Source organism: Mytilus californianus, unplaced genomic scaffold (genome assembly GCF_021869535.1).
Source record: "Mytilus californianus isolate M0D057914Y unplaced genomic scaffold, xbMytCali1.0.p SCAF_5, whole genome shotgun sequence".
Taxonomy (NCBI): domain Eukaryota; kingdom Metazoa; phylum Mollusca; class Bivalvia; order Mytilida; family Mytilidae; genus Mytilus; species Mytilus californianus.
The window spans coordinates 24,322,261-24,338,079 of NW_026262701.1; the positions used below are offsets into that span (position 1 = coordinate 24,322,261).

Consider the following 15,819-nt stretch of genomic DNA (forward strand, 5'->3'; position numbering starts at 1 on the left):
TATGAATATCATATTTCTTACCAAAAGAGGCGTGGTTTGTGAAACAGCTGTATTTACAAAGTGCAACCTTCAACGTTAGTCATACATTTGTCTGTTTATATTCTATCTTTCTTCTTCGTATGTCATACGTTTGTCTGTTTATGTTCTATCTTTCTATCTTTCTTTATCGTATGTCATACGGTTGTCTGTTTATGTTCTACCGTTCTTCATCGTATGTCATACGTTTGTCTGTTTATGTTCTATCTTTCTTCGTCGTATGTCATACGATTGTCTGTTTAAGTTCTACCGTTCTTCATCGTATGTCAGACGTTTGTCTGCTTACTTTCTATCTTTCTTCATCGTATGTCATATTCTTATCTATTTATGTTCTACCGTTCTTCATCGTAAGTCATATGTTTGTCTATTTATTTTCTATCTTTCTTCAACGTATGTCATATGTTTGTCTGTCTATGTTCTAATTTTCCTGATCGTATGCCATTTATTTTCATTCATTTTATCTGTTTTTACAAAAGCATGTGAAATTTGCAATATTGTCTTCAGGAGCAGGGCAGAGAGTAATATATAACGTTAAATAACATTTTAAACAACGGTTGCCACATTTAGAACATGATCTGTTTACCTTTCAAGAACACTTAAGACTAGTTCGTATTTTGTCTTTTTGAGGAACCAAAGTGCAGAGTTTGTATAGCAATAGGAAACATATGGGATATAATTTTAGTGGCAAATGAAAATTTTGACTTTTAAGTATTCATTATTTGAAGATTAACAGAACTCAAACTGACTACAGTAAACGTTATATAAGCTATTATAATTTAAATTTTTTTTTCGCTTGTTATCATGTTTATAAAAAGCCTTGCTAATTTAGTTTTGAAAAATATCGAGAGTTTTGCCTAGATCAACAGTTTTCTTAATAAGCAGCTAAATGATACAACATGTCTTGTAATTAAATAAGAAAGTATATTTTTGTCAGACAATTGACAATAAATTAATACCGCATTTTTAAAGAAGTCCATTGCTGTTTTTATTTCAGGACAGCGAATCACATTCAGGGAAAGAATTTGTACTGGCATTTCCAAACGGCGTTCGACATGGTTATTTGCGTTTGTACATGTCAACATCGATAAATGAAACATTCTCTGTACACATCGAAACCCCATTACTTAGTCATACGAATATGAATGTGACCGTATCAAGTGGAGCAGAAACCGTCGTTGAAATTCCGTCAGATCTAACCGTTTCCGATACATCCAAAAGTGATAAGAGTATTCTTGTTCAGGCAGAAAATGTTATTGTATTATTCGCATCAAATATGCAGGCTGATAGCGGTGATTCCTTCATTGTATATCCCGTTGAAGTACTTAGCACTGAATACGTATCTGTTAATTTGAAATCAAAGGTTGTTGCATATCAGTCAATGAGTGCAATCATTGCTGTAAAGGACCAGACTATTGTACACCTTAGTTTACCTGTCGATTCTACCGTAAAGTATAATGGCGATACTTATACATTTGGAAGTCAGTTATCGGTCAATTTGACGAAATATGAAATATTTCAGTTTTCATCTAAGGATGATTTATCAGGTACAACTATATTGTCAAATTATCCAATAGCAGTTATCAGTGGTCATCAGCTTGGTAATCCATCAGTTAGTGTGTCTGCAACTATAGATATGATCCTTGAAATGCTCATTCCATGGAAGTATTGGTCAGCACATTATATTGCGATCAGTAACCCTGTATTTAACTCCGGATACGGCGAACTTATTCGTATTTTTACGCTGTGTGAGAATGCTACTGTCATGATTGACAAATCAGGAGTTCGTTCACAAATCCATGTTAGTCAAGCGTCTTTTTACGAATTACCTTTGTCTTTAGCCGAAGCAGCAGTTATTACCGCGGACAAACCCGTGCTCGTTTCGCAAGTATCATCTTCTCACCCTTATGCTGGTTCTAAGATAGGGGATCCCAGATCAGTTTTACCGGCACCAGTGGATTCCTGGCTGAACGAATATTCTTTTAGTACACCCGGAAGGTCTTACGGCGGAAGTTTTGATCATGGACTTGTTCTTGTAGCCTATAGTATGGCTCTCGATGAAATAACTTTAGACAACGAGAGTCTAGAGCCATCCCTCGTCTGGTATGAAATCGCCGATACAAATCTAAATTATACAGTCTTACCGCTATCTCAAGGAGCTCATACGTTGAAATGCATTGGAAATTTAAAATGTTGGGGATATGTTTTTGGAATCGGTGTGTACGAAGAATATGGTACATCTATTGGCAGGAGTTTTATAAAAGTAAAATGATTTGAAATTAAAATCTTATTTTATAATCATATTCGGTAAATGTATGTTGTTTGCGAATAAATTTTAATTTAAATGTAACTATAAACATTTCTAGATCTATAAAATTGCATGTGTTATACCAGAAAAATGTGACTTGTTATTTAGAGTTTTGTAAGCCTGGTATATATGGTGAGTTTATTATCAACTTAGCACAAAAACATTGCTTTAAACACCCACTTTGACTTGCAATGCGAAAGTTCCAATTTTGGAGCAGAATGTAAATTGTACTTTGGGTTAGTAATGATAGATTGAAGAGATTTATTTTCCAAACGATATTGTAATTTTGAATGTTTGTTTTTCATGTTTTTGTATGTGTTTTTTTCCGTAGGCAGCGCTTAGCTTGTTTTCTTGTTTTCTTTTTTTTTTGTAGTTTCTTTCTATGAATTGGTTTATCTCCCCAGATAAACGCAATTTACCGTTTTAAAGTTATCTGTATATTTTTCAAATGATAGTCAAATTAAGGCCTTTTTTTAGTTTTGATATTTGGACAAAAGAATTATAATGAATTAGTCGGTGTTCTTCTCTTCATTTATAAGAATCATGTCCTTTTCAGTAAAACAGTTATATCATAAAGTGGTTATACTAAAACTGCATGTATAGAAATAAAGACGTCTAAATTGTATGAATTTGTAATGATCAATAAAGAAAATATTAACGTCATAAGTATACGACGTAAGATTAAAAAAAATACCGCGTCACGGTACTGTATACTTATGCGTGTGATTTGCAACAAATTCAGCCTTTTTGTTGTTTTGTACGTTTTCCAAAGTTATATTTCATAAAATATGTATAGTACACAAAATGAAGAACTTAAACGATGTAACAATTAAATAGAAATGATAGATGAAACAATAAAAAAAAAAAATAATAAAAAACGAAACGTCGAATTTGATGTTAACACATTGTTTTATTTACAGAAAAAGACAACTGATGCAAACAGTATGGGTAGGTACATACCTTAAACAATTTAGACAACACAAAATTCGTTCAACTATATTGATTAAAGGGTATACGGAAAATAATCTTTTATTGTAGAAGATCAAAATATTTCGGAACAACAAACGACCTTCGTCAATTACGTTTTTTTCTCTTCTTCAAATATTAATAATGCATTCTGAAATTCTTTGTAGTCCTTCGTACAAGATGAAAGTACTATTAATTTAAATTATTTTTTCTTTCTAATTGTTGCAATTCATCACTGTAGTTGATAAGTAAAAATAATGAATATGTCTATATATATATATATATATATTGAGCCTTAGGAAAACGACAAACCAACAAATTCAATAGGTATCGGATCGTGTAAACTACAATTCTGCACAATTAGAAAAAAATATACAAGTCTAAAGATTTGTTCAACGATACTGATGAAAAACATATTCGAATTCTAATCCTTACTCGTGAACAAACAAATGTCAAAATTGAAGGTGTGTGTGTGTACTTATACATCCAAAAGTATCAAAATGAAATTAAACATGAAAAATTTATATATGCATCCAATACTACCATTGAAGAATACAACTTGAAAAATCCAACTATTTTTTATTGTAAGTTTAATCTGGATGAAAGACATTTAGTTTGTTTTTCCAAAATTTTTCCTGATCCATTCTTATGTATAAATACTTTTTTGGTCCCATTGGTATGCTTTTCCTCTTCTCTTTAACCACCGAACAAATGAATCCAAACTTGTATATAAGATCCTTTGAACGTCCTCAATAAGTTTTGTTTCTTTGATGCCGAACGGATTTCTCGCAGCTAATAGATAATTTTACATTGAATCCTTATTGAAAAATACAATTTTTCATGAATAGATGGCAAACCTTGCATAAAAGTTTTTTCTAAGGTACTGACCAAGATTTGTTATTTTTTTCCTGATAAAAATCCAATTTGACTTATGTACCAAAAGAGGTCTAAATGGTAAAGCGTTCAAATAAATCTAAAAACCAACAGAAGCAATTGAAACCTATTTTGAAAACTATGTTTACGGGAAGCCTTTAAGCAAGTGTAGTAACTTTGAAGCTGATTGGAAATAAACAAAAATAGTTCTAAAGATCTCTTGGAAGGTATAGTTATTTCGAGGAAATAGTCAAACCTTAAAAAAGCCAGTTAAATTCATTAAAACTTATATTTTCAGGAAAAATAATCATTGAATTGGATGTAATAGACGACCAAATACTGTTGACAACACCAGTTTTCACTTACATTGCAAAGTCTCGCACTGAATGCGGCAAGATGTGTTTATTGTATTCGTGTTCTTTTCTGTCCTTTCGGTCTACAGATGGAGTATGCTATCTTTATACAGAGGATCAAACATGTAGTCCAAAGGAAGTGTCCAATGATTTCAGACGTTATCATCTTAGAAAATAGTGAATTCTTTATAATTATAATGGTATAAATCTTAACATTTTTATTTCTACAGTTTACCAATCTAGTGAGCATAATCTCTTTTAGAGATATATTAGTTTTATCAGTATTTGAAAAATATATTTATAGGATGTGTTTTTTCTTCCTCGTAGATTTTACTAGATTTTTATTATTTTTCAAACGGACTAGACATGAATGTCCCGGACAGATGAGTAGTTGCTTATAAGGTCTTTCATACTTTTTTTTCTAAAACATCCCATAAAAAATACCAGGCTTATTATTTGGTACACAAGACACACGTCGAATGAAACACGATATGGAAAACCAGAATGAATAGCATATAGATAGAATGTCACTGACTTAATTTAGACTTAGAATAAAGCCTAAAAGATAGTTTCGGTCAGTAATGTTAGCGTGTCATTAGAATTTTTTAGTAAGTTTCCCTTGCTTTGTAATTTATGCACGCATGGATTTTGATTCCAAAATGATGACCTAGGACACAAAAAAAGAAATTGAATACCAATTTTTACTTATTCTACATTTCTTTCTTACTTTCATGTAGAAAAGAAGGAAATCAAATCAATGATGTTCTTTTGAACTGTAAAGTCAATGTACATGTAAATGTATCAATCTATAAATCTTTAATCAATCAATCTTTGTCATGTTGTGGTTTATATGCTTACTTATATTTAGATTCAGTTATAACATATTACTTATTAAATATAAGATTGCTGATGATTTGTTTTTTAATTAGTTTTATCATAACAACATGTTAAAAGTTAAAATTTTTAATATGAATGTGTCAATGTCAATGACAACCAAAGTTGAATACAATTAAACAGCGTCATTGAGTGACATGTCACTTCTATCAAAATACGCCGAAGAAACATGTCTATTCATTAGGCATCGGGCATTGGTAAATATCTTTCTTATCTAACCCTATAAGAACAAATTAATTTATAAACCACTTAGCGTGTGATTTATCCAATCCTTATCCAGTCCTTATACTTGAAGAACGTTGACAACCGTAATCGAAAAAAGATGGTTTGGCTTTTGATTCAGTGGAGTTTTCTGTGTCATTGACATTGACACATTCATATTAATATGATAAAACTAATTGAAAATCAAGTGGTGAAGTTGAAATCATCCCTTTGTAAATTTCACAAATTAGGATATTGATGCGGCTATAAAATAACACCTCTTGATGTGGTTTTCGTGAAAGCATTTATGTCATAAGTAAAATAGGCATCTACTTCTCCACTTATGGTACCAATCGTGTGTGTTTATGCAAGTAAAAAATGATAATTCGCATACGGTTATGTCACTATCGATTTTGGATTGTGCAGAAGCTACATATGATGATACCAGTATAATATTTTTTTATTGTGTAACGGAGTTTTCTTTCATATATTTCTATCGAAGGCCATAATATCCACACCGTATATTTTTGAATATTTAAATTAGTTTGATTAACCGACACAAGTTGTAGTTTGTTTATATTTATTTCCCAGAAAAAATGTTGCAAGTATCAAATATAGGTCACATGACCTTCGGTTTTTTGTCACGGTTACAAGCTAACAACCATTTGTCAATTTGTTTTCTTCAACTCTAGTGATTTTTATTGTTATATAGCAGCCATTTTGTTGGATTCAGTAACATGGTGATCTAACTGTGGTCACAGAAGTGACGCTTCATTAACCGAGAGTGGCTATTTTACTTGTTTCCTAACATGATGTATCTCAAACTTTACAATTAGATATCAAAAGCTTGAGTATAGTATTATATGCTAAAGATAAACGTGTTTATACACTTAATCATGAATGTGATTGAATGCTTCTGGTCCTACTTTCTGTCGATACTAATAACTCGGTATTAAATTCTAATTCGTAAACTCAAACGAACATAAAATATTTATCAAATAACCACAAACTCTTACATGGGAGACGCCACTTGCAGAGACAAGAGAACATTTTATTATAAATATGAGTATAATATTGTGGAAAGTTCATATAAATACACAGGTATTAAGCAGCTTGTACATGTACTGGTTTCCCCATACTAGTGGTCTACAAATCTGAAAATAAATAATATAATTAATAATATTATTTATTAGGCAAAATGCTACTGTACACTTTGGCTGCAATGGTTCGAATGACTTTAAACCACCTGAGTTCACTCATGCATGAACTCAATATCCCAATCGAACCGACCTTACTATAATTAACCAAACACTTGTCAACTATAAATTAACAACATTTTTACATGTTCGATTTTTGTACAACTTTGATAAATACATTTAAATTCTAATTCGTAAACTCAAACGAACATAAAATATTTATCAAATAACCACAAACTCTTACATGGGAGACGCCACTTGCAGAGACAAGTGCGCTCGAAACACAAAGAACGGGAACATAGCATTGAATATTTATTTGAATTCCTAAATTTTGATAAACAGATAACTGTGCTTTAAAGTCTTCTCTAACGTAACCATCCTTTCCTCTGTCCCATTTTAACCAGTTATGATTCAGAAAAATCCTATCAGAAATACAGGCGTTAGCACTGGCTCTTGTATATCAAGGTGTATGTCAGCATCTTTAATATAGCTATTTAAAGAAGTTTATTTTGTTAAATAATATACCAATATGCATGTCTGAAGTTCAGCCTAATAGCTTCAATAACAATCAGTATTGTCTAAATATTCGCCCTAGTGACTTTAATAACAACATGCTTAGTTACTTTAATAATAAACAGCCCAGTGGCTTCATCAACAACCACCCGCCCGTTTTCTGTAATAACAAACCTGTCCAGTGTTTTCAACAGCAACCAGCACAGTGTCTTCAATAACAACCTACCCAGTGTCTTCAAAAACAACCAGCCAAGTGCCATTAAAAACAAAATGTCAAGTGTTTTCAACGACAACCATCCCAGTGTCTTTAATAACAAACCTACCCAGTGGCTTATACAAAAACAGGCCCAGTGTCTTCAACAAACCAGCCCAAAATTTTCAACAACAACCAGCTCAGTGTCTTCAATAACAACAAGTCCAGTGTCTTCAATAACAACCTGCCCAATGTCTTCAACAACCAGCACAGTGTCTTCAATAACAACATGCCTAGAGGCTTCAACAACAACCTACCGAGTGTCTTCAACAACAACCTGCCCATAGTTTCCAACAATAAAATGCCCAGTGTCTTTGACAACAACCTGCCCAGTGTCTTGAATAACTACCAGCCAAGTGTCTGCAATAACAACCTGCTCAGTGGCTTAATTCATTAACAAACAGCCAAGTCACTGCAAGCGTCTTCAACATCTACTAGCCCAGTGTCCTCAACACCCAGCCCAGTGTCTTCAACAACAACCAGCCCAGAGTCTTCAAAAACTACAAGCCCAGTATCTTAAAAAAACAACATGCCCGGCTTCGCCAATAACAAAATGCCCAGTGGCGTCAATAACAACATGCCCAGTAGCGTCAATAACTAACTATTAGCCCGATGGCTTAATTAAATACGATATGCCAAGTGGCTTCAATAACAATCAGTCAAGTGTTTTTCACAACATACTTTTCACTGGTGTCAATAACAACATGCTCAGTGTCTTCACTAACAACCTGCCCAGTGGCTTTACAAACAACCTGCAATGTGGCTTCAATACCAACTTGCCCAGTGGCATTAATAACATGCCCAGTGGCTAAAATAACTATCAGCCTATAACTTAAATTACGCATGTCCAGTTTTTTTTTTTTTTTTTTTTTTTTTAATTACGCATGTCTAGTGGCTTCAGTAACATCCTGCCCATTGGCACTAATAAAAAACTCTGCCCAATTGCGTCAATAATAACATGCCCAGTGGCTTAATTAACTATCAGCCCAGTGGCTTTAATTACAACTGGCCCAGTGTCTTCAAAAACACACCCAGTGGCTTCAACAACCTGCCTGTCCATTGGCGTCAATAACAACCAGCCAAGTGTCTTCAACAATAAACTGCTCAATGCTTTACAAGCAACCTGTCCAATGGCTTCAATAACAACACGCCCAGTTGCGTCTATAACAACCTGCCTCATGGCGTCAATTACAACATGCCCAGTGGCTTAACAAACAACCTGCCCAGTGGCGTCTACAACAACCTGCCCAGTGGCGTCAATAAACAACCTGCCCAGTGGCGTCAATAACAACCTGCCCAGTGGCGTCAATAACAACCTGCCCAGTGGTTTCAATAACAACACGCACAGTGGCGTCTATAACAACCTGCTCAATGACGTCTATAACAATCTGCCCAGTGGCGTCAATAACAACCTGCCCAGAGGCTTTACAAATAAATACGCCCAATGGCGTCAATAACAACACGCCCAGTGGCGTCAATAACAACATGCCCAGTGGCTTCAATAACAACACGCCCAGTGGCTTCAATAACAACACGCCTAATGGCGTCTATAACAACCTGCCCAGTGGCATCAATAACAACCTGCCTAGTGGCGTCTATCACAACCTGCCCAGTGGCGTCAATAACAACCTGCCCAGTGGCTTTACAAACAAACACGCCCAGTGGCGTCAAAAACAACAACATGCCCAGTGGCGTCTGTAATAACATGCCCAGTGGCTTAAATAACTACCAGCCCATGGCTTAAATTACGACATGCCCATTGGCATTAATAATAATCTGCCCAGTGGTGTCAATAACAACATGCCCAGTGGCGTCAATAACATGCCCTGTGGCTCAATTAACTATCAGCTCAGTGGCTTAAATTACAACTTGCCCAGTTTTCAATAACAACACGCCCAGTGGCTTCAACAACCTGCTCAGTTGCGTCAACAACAACCAGTCCAGTGGCTTCAACAACAACGTGCCCTTTAGCTTCAATAACAACATGCCCAGCGGTTTAAATAACTATTAGCCAAGTGGCTTTAATTACGACATGCCCAGTGGCTTCATTGACAACTAGTCCAGCGGCTTTAATAACAACCATCCAGTGACTTCAAAAACAACCTGTCCAGTGGATTTAATGATAAACAGCCCAGAGGCTTAATATAACTACCAGTCCAGTGCCTTCAATAACAACCATTCCAGTGGCTTCAATAACAACCTTTCCAGTGACTTCAATAACAACCATTCCAGTGACTTAAATAACAACCTTTCCAGTGACTTCAATAACAACCATTCCAGTGACTTAAATAACAACCTTTCCCGTGACTTCAATAACAACATGTCCAGTGGATTTAATGCCCATAGGATTAATATAATATCAGTATAGTGCCGTCAATACAGCATGTCCAGTGCCTTCAATAACAACCAGTCCAGTGGCTTCAATAACAACCTGTCTAGTGTATTAAATGATAACAGCCCTAAGGCTTAAATAACTATCAGTCCAGCGCCTTCAATTACAACATGCCCATTGGCATCAATGACAACCAGTCCAATGGCTTCAATAACAACAAGTCTAGTGACTTTAATAACAATAGTCAAGTGGCTTCAATAACAATCAGTACATATGTTTCAATAATAACCAGTCAACGGCTTCAATAAAATCAGCACAGTGGCTTCAATGACAACCAGTCACTTAGTATCAAGACAACCAGTCAGGAGCACGTGGTTTCAAAATTTTTACCAACACATGCAGTAAATTTTACAATCAATCAGCCCAGTGATTAAGACAAATAGATACTCAAAAAGTAATAAACCCTAAAGAAATCTACTAGTATCATTCCCAGTGTTAAGCAACAATAATCAAAATGAAACTCTTGGTAACTGTATTATAGTTTAGCTACAGCTCATGATAACTATACATTATAAAACCTGCGCATGTCAGAACTCTGAACAAGGATAAACAAACCAATAACAAAAATTTTTATAGTCCAATTCCTCTCTCTGAATTGGCTTCTGAAACAAATTCAGCATTTTTAAATATTTCTTGTTAAATAAACAGTATAACTGGCGGAACTGTGATAAACTGGATATAAGAACCATAATCAATCATGTCTAAAACAAATGAATGTGTATCATTATCTTTCCAATACTTATATATTCTTCTCATTTCCCTAAACAGATCATGAAGAGGGATTCTTTTTCATAATCAAATGACATGTACTGAATTACAATCTAAATGTTCATTTTTATAATAAATTTTAAAATTCAATATGATGAAAAACAATACATGATGTAAACAATACTTATCACCTTGATCTTTAAAACGCTCTTGTTCCTTGTGCCACTTGGTCCGTCAAGGTCCGTGTTGCAGCAGACCTCATTTTCTTCTCATCCTCGGAATCCTAAGCAAGCTCGTCTGATAGGTATTCTTTGACTGTATCCAATTCTGCTGGTGACTTGTCAGCGATCTTAATACACGTGTTCCGCTTAAGAATTTTCTCCATAAGGTCATAGCTAATATCCACGACTTTAGAATATTCATCACGCTCGGCTGCACGTTTGATCCTGGATACTAAATATCAAATTTCAGAATTAAATTCGTGCTGAACATGCTTACTGTAACTTATAAGAAAGTTTTGATTTAAGCTGTTTATAAACAAGGTTTCTGATTTATTCGTCGCATCTTCCAGAAGTTTCATCTTTAGGCTATCAATTTTACTATTTAAATACTGTTTAAAATTGTTCAAGGTTATGTCTGCAATTTTGGTTACCATATCTTCATTGTTATGTCAGTATCATAATATCATAAGGTGATTTTCTTCACGTTCAGAACTTGCCATATTACGAAAAGTACAAGTTGAAGATAAACTAATAAAATGCTACTGTACACTTTGGCTGCAATGGCTCGAATGACTTTAAACCACCTCACCTGAGTTCACTCATGCATGAACTCAATATCCCAATCGAACCGACCTTACTATAATTAACCAAACACTTGTCAACTATAAACAAACAACATTTTTACATGTTCGATTTTTGTACAACTTTGATAAATACATTAGTACAAGACCATTTTTTCTCTGACTGTTTCTTATGACTCTACACTAAATGCATTTGGTATTATAGTCTTTAGAATCATGATTTGTATATAATTTGTAACTGGCTTTGAACTAACTTTCAAAAACTGAGTACTCTTAGATTAGTAATGTGTGTCTTTTGCCTTTTTGTTATCTTTTGTGTTTCGTGTCGATCTGGTGAGTCAGGACCTTTACAGTTGAATAACGCCACTGTTTCCCTGTTGTGCTGTTACCCTTACACCACTGGCCCATGTTAAGAGAGGGTTGAGCGCTCGCACACATGTTTAACCCCAATACATTATGTATTTGTCTAGCTTGCACAATTTAGTTGATGCGCTGGTTGCTGTCTGTCATATCGTTTATTGACTCATCATAACCAATTGGTTTCTTCGTTTAAAATGTTTTACATTTTGTCATGTCAAGCCTTTTACAGCTTACTATACGGTATGCGGTTAGCTCATTGTTGAGATCCGTGCGCTGACCTATAGTGGATAACATCCACTCCATCTGGTCTCAATGGGAATCATACACCACATCTGTTTATTTTCATATTGATAAGAGCAATCATAATTGTTTTCCCCGCAATTGCAATTATATAGATATCGAAGAAGAATAAATCCTTTGAATATTATTTCAATTAAGTCATTTCCTCAGTCTTCTGTGAGTAAAACTGAAAATAAGATAAAAGTGTAAAAATAAGACGAATTTCTCAACAGAATGATATATCTGAACAAAAAAACTTTGCAAAATTATTGAAAACGGATCAACTTTAGTGTTCAATTTCGAATTTTTTCGTTGTAATTAAAAACAAATTTTTATACAATTGATTTTTTTCAAGTTAATAATATTTTTCTTGTATTTGCAAATACTTTTGTGTGATTATGGAAATCGTAAAAGTTTTAAAACACTCGAAATAGGCATTGATATGAGGTTGCTGACTTCATCGCTGACCCATATTTTTCTACCCTCTCTTAGTAATTCTTTTGAGTTCTTTATTTGGAAAAAAATATGCTCTCCACACATCAAAAAAGAAATCATTTGATAGTTTTTCATTTAAAAGTCTGTGGATTGAACTAAAACCAAATAATATAAAAGTGAGTTAAAAAAAATACACTAGGGAATTTGAATAATATCAAAATCGTGTTCAAAAAAGTAATTATAAATTTCGAGGGTCCTAGGTGCTTTCCTGGATTTACTTTCATCAGGTACGCTAAAACTCAAATATTTAATAGCCAGTGATGTATAAATACACAGAATCGTTAGGAACTATATGACCCCAAAATGGACCTAAATAAGAAAAGCAAAATTCATAATTGGAACCATAGTTTCTTAGTAATTTCTGAGTTTATCATAGGGGAATTTTAGCAATATAGGAATGAGGTTTGAACTCGTTTATCCAGACTTGTATGTTGAGTTTTCCATGGCACAAATGCAACTTATTCTATTTCAGAGTCGGATTTTTAAAGAAATATTTTTACGGTCTTATAAAATTTTGTCTGCCAAATATGTCGTATTTCAAAATTTGAAATTTTGCATGCTAATGACACTAAATATTTTTGCAGAAACCAGAGGCAAAATACAGCGGACTCGGTTATATATGACATATAGTTGATGTGTTTCCCTCGATTTTGGATTGTGACCCGGATTTGTTTTCGCTTAATCGATTTATGAATATTGAACAGCGGTATACTACTGTTGCCTTTATGTATGGTAAAATAAAATGGAAAAAAAAATATTTTCAATCACTGTTAAAACTGAAGTTAAGTTATTAAGAAAACAAAAACCATTTAGCTTGCAAACCTTAAGACTTCCAGAACACCTTGCCTTTTCGTTGGAGTTCAAATTGCTCTGAAAGTTTTTCCTGTATTATTCAAATGAGAGACTATACTGTAGTATTCTTGATTTTACGAGATTTTAACATTGATAAACTACTCTCGCCTGAATTGTACTTAGCGCAGTGCTCTTCCGTTATTGCTCATAAATTTTAATGTCTCTTTCAAAAAATTTACCCAGCTACAAACTCCGTATAAAAGTAACTTTAATTAAAAAGATAAATAAAAACTTTTTCCTTAAATTTAAACCTCCTTCTCTAATAGACCAATACACAAACTGTCGCATGTGTTCGTTTTTCTTGTTTTCCAGTAAACCTGCTTCATAGCTGTTGATTGGGTTTGTTTTTCTAGATTTGAAATTGAATCATTAGCTTCCTGTTTTTCCAGTGAAAAGTAATGGAGAATCTGATGTTTACACACTACAATGTCAAAACATGCACTGGTAAACTCATTGAGGAACTAATACGAAATATTGCCTTCAAAGGATTCCAAGTAAAAGTCTAGGCATTAGATTTCATGTGTTGGGACGAAGTTTTTAGTCATATTTTCATAAATGCAATGAAGTAGAATTTAAATCTTATAGTATTGTAAATATTCTTTATTTTATCACCTTACACTTTGATGGCTTGATTGTGGTTTTCTTCACCAATTTTTGACCAGTTGAACAGTTTGGATTGATAAGGGACCTTCCGTTTTGATTTTTCCTTGTAGTTCGGTATTTTTGTTATTTTACTTTTTGATAAAACAAATTGAAATTGGGTCCGAATTTTGAATGAACTACAATAGATGGAGAGCAACACTTGCAGAGAAGTCACAGTAATTAACCATCCGCTATTGCGTGATGTCTAATCACGTGATTAAACTAAAAACAAGAGGCGCAAGATACCAAGAGGACATTGAAAACTGGTAGGTCGATATAAACTGACAACGTCATTTCAAAAAACGGCAGACGACGAAAAGACAATCTTTCAAAAAACAAAATAACAAATGTTTTAGGAGTAACACGATTATTTATACTCAAACAATAAACGAAAAACTAATATAGCTGGAATCAACCAACGACACTGTTTCATGATTAAGTGATGTTAAAGAATCATTGGTTATTTTTTTAAATCATTTTTTATGAAGACATAAGCATTCAAATTTTACATTTTATTGATATAATAATTCAGAAAATGTCAAAATGCTCATCTTTGGTTTGCCCTTCTATCTTTGAAATCAAAAATATTTTGTACGCATCATTATAAAGTCGTTAATCAACACAATATCTCTTGAGACAAACGGTAAGTGATCATTAGCATTCATGAATTACACGTTTTACCATATAATCTATACAAATTCATATTGAAAAAATAAGCATCTCATTAGGCCATTTCTAAAATGCATTATCATCAAAGCAGTCAAATTTCAAAATTGTCAAAAAGTTTGTAAATTAGGGAAAACATATTTATATTCATTTTCACACGTTTTTAGCACAAATATATTTTAGGAAGGTAAGAATTATAAAGCAACCAAACTAGAATCGTAAAAATGTTTTTTGTTTAAATCATCAGAAGATCTTAATCTGTAACAAGTCCAACATAAACAAGTAAACTTGGAACATTTCCTAGTTGTGTTGACGTTGATTATATTAAAAATACACTAATAGGAATAAAATGAATCGCCAAAAAATACCGCATAGCACAACATACCACATAAACCACCAACAACCGACTCATTCGAAAACCAAATATACAAATAAAATCAAACAACAACGGTAAACGCATGGTTCAGATAGCCTGACTTGGTATAGGTACAGAATGTGGTAAGGTTAAACATGTTGCTTTCTTAAAAAAAGCAATTAGTGAAGCCCACGGATCACCAAAAATTGTTGCTGAATTTTAGTACTTTTGCCGGATTCAAAATAATTGAATGTAAAAAGAAAAAGGTAATCAGGATGATGTTAAAATACTTTCATTGAAAAAAGTTAATTGTGTGTAGATTATTGCATAAGTTGCACAAATCAATAAAAAGCACTGTTGGATTTTAGTCAAATCAAGTATTTACTGATGGACATTTTTTTTATCAAGTTAATATCTTCTTCAATTTTAACTTTTCATTTTTTTAAATATATTGCTATGAAAAATAAAAGCAGATACGTATTTAACCATACTAAATGGGTATAAAATAATTAATATTGTAATTAAATGATTATTGATTATTTGTCAATAATGTTTTTGTGAGATGCAAGGATATAAAACCCTTTTGTATTATACCATGCAACTATTTTTTTCTTCATTCACAACAGTTTAGATACGAATTTATTTATGTGCATCCTTCACTTGCTGATCAAATGTTTC

The 15,819-nt window shown here is 33.3% G+C and overlaps 1 long non-coding RNA gene across 1 annotated transcript; it reads left to right on the plus strand.

Annotated features, from left to right (window-relative positions):
- The first annotated feature begins 1,738 nt into the window (after positions 1-1,738).
- On the plus strand, positions 1,739-5,308 carry LOC127700813 (uncharacterized). The gene is made up of 3 exons (XR_007981725.1): positions 1,739-2,296; positions 3,262-3,289; positions 4,479-5,308. It is a non-coding gene; the product is annotated as an uncharacterized LOC127700813 (long non-coding RNA).
- The last annotated feature ends 10,511 nt before the right edge of the window (positions 5,309-15,819 follow it).